The following is a 3,750-nucleotide window of genomic DNA, read 5'->3' as shown; positions in this document are numbered from 1 at the left end:
GTCCCTGGGCAGAAAACGATGCAGACCCCAGAGTGTGAGATCTCCCGGTGCACAAGTCAAGGCCACGGAGCCGCTGGCACCAGCCTCCTGGCAAGTAACAGTGGCTGCAGCCGTCAGGTGCTTCTTCTGCGCCACGGTGTGCACGGAGACCGCCCAGGCTTGTCTTACACTCCTGCTGAGAACCTCATGTTACAGAGGAGGACACTGAGGCACCGAAAGGTTAAGTGACTGGCTCAAGTCCACACAGCTAGTGAGTCGTGGGGCTGGGTTCCAGCCCAGCCTGTCCGAGGGGGCTTTCCTAACCGCCCCGTGGCCGGTGCTGCCCCATGAGAGCAGGGGTGGGGGTGGGGGGAGCATCAATTCATCAGTTCCTGTTATCATGGTGGATGGGGAAAAAGGCAGGAAAGTGGGGGCCACGGGGTGAGGTCCCCTCTGCGATGCTATTCAACTCCTAGAATTCCTTATTCAATTAATAATAATACCTGTCTCACAAGGTTATTGTGAAATTAACTTAGGGCACGTGAAGTGCATCTCCCAGAGCCTGGCACTCGGCAAGTGCCAGCTGATAGCTCTGACTCCCGGGTATTTGTGGCGACTACCACAGGAAACGCTGGTCACCTGTCACCTGTGATGCAGATACAAGGTCTTCAAGATCTTCAAGAACTGTTCATCTTCAAGATCTGGCCTTTAAGATCTGTTGGTTCAGCCTCCTCTTCAGCTCATAAATCGCCCTCCCTTTTTAGTGGTGATAACATTCTGGGGCAGAATAATGACCTTTGAACTAGCCTGCGTCCATGGTTTCCGTCCCTCGGCAGAGGTGGCAGCAGGGAGAGGGAAAGACGCCCGGGGGGCATCGGCATTGCACCCGGAATCCAGCCCCATTGCTGCTTGGTGTATGGCTTTAGGCAGACCACTTAACGTCTCCAAGCCCTCCTGGGATTTCCTGGGTGTAAAGAAGACAGGATTAATACCTCCCTCTTGGGGCGCCTGAGTGGCTCAGTAGTTAAGCGTCCAACTCTTGATTTTGGCTCAGGTCACGATCCTGCGGTTCATGCGATCAAGCCCTGTGTGGGGATCTGTGGGGATTCGCTTCCTCCCTTCCTCTCTCTGCCTCTCTCTCTCTCTCAAAATAGATACATAAACTTAAGGGAAAAAAACCCCTACCTCTCAGGTAGAGGGGAGAATAAAATGAGAAAATGTATTTAAAACTTTGGCTCCTGGGCCTGGCATGTAGCAGTGGGGAACTTTATGTTCCAAGGTGGTCAGAGCAACAGCAAGATTTCTGATCCCCCATGTTCTTCGAGAACGCTGCCGGTTCCACTTGAGGAGTTTCAAGCTACCCTGCCCTGCCCCCTCCCACCTGAACCCTGGCCGGTCCCTGTCGCTGCCTGGATGAACAGAAGAGGCGCTGTGGCTCCTGAGGCCAGGTCCTAAGAGGCAATCCCATCATCTGCCTCCACGTAAGCCTTTGACACCCTGGGCCATGTCAGAAATGCAGCCACCCTGAAGCCGCCTCGCCGGAGAGACCCTGTGGGGAGACCACCAAAAGGGAGACGCCCCAGGACTCCCCACTGCTGTCGCCCCGCCGTTGAGTTCCACCTGAGCCAAGCGGGGAGGAACTACCCCAAGCCCTGCCCAAATTGCAGTTCTGAGCACAAGAAGCGGTTGTGCGGCTAAGTTCGGGGGGTAATTGTCGTGTGGCCATGGGGACTACAACACCCAACGCCGTTATGCCCCTTGCTAATGCTCAGAACTCTGCAGACCTCATCATCTTTCCATAAAATAGCACTGGCTGGATCCCGTTCCTGCTTAAAATACACTTTCGCCGGCCCCCAACACCCTACGGCCACAGGCAAAGGCCAGATTCTTTGGCACAGCAGCCGGGGGACCCAGAGGGCCACCCAGCCTCACGCCCGCCTGCCGCTGCGGAGCACAGGCGTTGTGTCCTGAGCGTGCCTGGCCTCTGTGCCTGCTGTTGCCTCTGCCCCCCGGCCTCAGGCCTGTCTCCCTTTCTCATCCATCCAAGGTCAGTTCACAGGTCACCTGCTTTTCTATTTCCCTCTCCTTTAGACCAAAGAATAGCCTGTACAACCCAGGAGTTTGACACTGTATTGTGGTCCCTTCTTGGTCTTTTCACCCCGACTATGGGCTGGAGGTGGCCATGGCAGGTACAGCGTCTTATTCATTTTTAAGCCCTTCGTTTATTTTTTTTTAATGTTTATTTTTGAGAGAGAGAGAGGGAACCAGCGGGCGTGCGGTAGAGAGAGAGGGAGACACAGAATCCAAAGCAGGCTCAGTGCTGTCAGGACAGAGCCCAATGTGGGGCTCGAACCCATGAACCATGAGATCACCACCGGAGCTGATGTCAGTTGACTGAGCCACCCGGGTGCCCCCTCGCATCCTTCGTTTAACGCGCTAAGAGGACGTTGAGGTGATGTGTGTGTGTCACGGGTAAGCGTGTTGTTCGGTGTGAGTTATTTACATCAGTTACTTGTGGTGCTGATGACGTTATGTGGGATGTTATTTGCAGTTATTCACGTCAGGAGTTACTTGTGATGTACATCCGTTCGTGTACGCTCTTCACACACTGAGAGACCTGAGGAACCAGCTGCTGTGTGTGGCCTCCAGCAGACCGATGGGCGGCGTCCCTCCAGTCTCTCCAGCCCTGGACTCTCAAATGCAGCAGGGAGCCGCGGTTACCATCAGCTCCGTCATCCCTGGGGAAAGGCCCCCTTGCCTATTTCGATCTGCCATCTCGTGGCTGTGGCCGTTCTCATCTCAACCCTGCTGTGAGGTCACGGGTTTGGAGGCCGGCAGAAGGATCCCCAAGCATTTCCCACTGTGATCTCACAATACTGGCTCCCGCCCTCCTGGCTCTGCCACAGGGAGCAATTCCAGCTCCCGAGTCTGGAGGGATGTCTTTGTGAAATCTCTTGGCTCTTTAGACATCAGGTCAGACACGAAGCTCTGCTTAGGTGAGCGCCTGACTGACCCACGCCAAGCCCATCGCCTCTCCGTTTACTGATACCCGGGCAGGGAGGGGTGCAGGGCTCTGAAAAGACGCCCACACTGCATCAGCACAGGTGGCCGGACTGTGCTAAGAGGGCTGCAGGAGAGCCCAGCTCTAACCTGGCTCTGCGGGCGTTTCACCATGACCTTGGGAAATTGCCCCTATTTTCTGCCTGGTTTCTCCCAGCTGTGTAGAAACGAATCATGGTAGCTGTCCCTAGGCAGTGTTACGAGCATAAAAGACCTACTTGGGCTCTCTCAAAGGAAGGCATTGCATCCAGGGGGAAGGATTGTTACTGCGTAGAGATTTCGCATTTGCCTGGTCACTCACTGAATGCCCGGCATCTCTGTGCAGAAGACAGATGCCAGTGGTGGTGTTTCTTATTTGTTCATTTCCAGAAGCCCTAACGCTGTGGGCTTTCATCCCCCCGCCTCTCCCAGAGCACTATGCTGGTCTCGATCAAGAGGCACACACGACTGGAGAAGTGGCTGGCTTTGCATTTCTGCTTATGACTTCCGTTCGTTACTGACACCCCACCTCGGCGGTGCGCGCCCGGCGAGCCGTGGCAGGCGCCCGAGCCTGGGTTCACGAACGCAGAGAGGAGCCACAGGGACGGAACAGAGCGGAGAAATGGGAAAGGGGGGTTTGTCGGGATGTCAACTGTTGACATCTAATTAAAACAACTTTCTAAACAAAACTTTACCTATGTAAAGTTTTAATTAGTAAAGATACTTACAGTT

The 3,750-nt window shown here is 54.7% G+C and overlaps 1 long non-coding RNA gene across 1 annotated transcript; it reads left to right on the top strand.

Moving 5' to 3' along the window:
• The first annotated feature begins 2,676 nt into the window (after positions 1-2,676).
• Positions 2,677-3,750, top strand: LOC132662334 (uncharacterized). Its single transcript, XR_009602576.2, has 2 exons — positions 2,677-2,975; positions 3,409-3,750. It is a non-coding gene; the product is annotated as an uncharacterized LOC132662334 (long non-coding RNA).

This window comes from Panthera onca, chromosome D1 (genome assembly GCF_046562875.1).
Source record: "Panthera onca isolate mPanOnc1 chromosome D1, mPanOnc1 haplotype 2, whole genome shotgun sequence".
Classification (NCBI taxonomy): domain Eukaryota; kingdom Metazoa; phylum Chordata; class Mammalia; order Carnivora; family Felidae; genus Panthera; species Panthera onca.
This window is presented reverse-complemented; position numbering and strand designations above follow the sequence as displayed.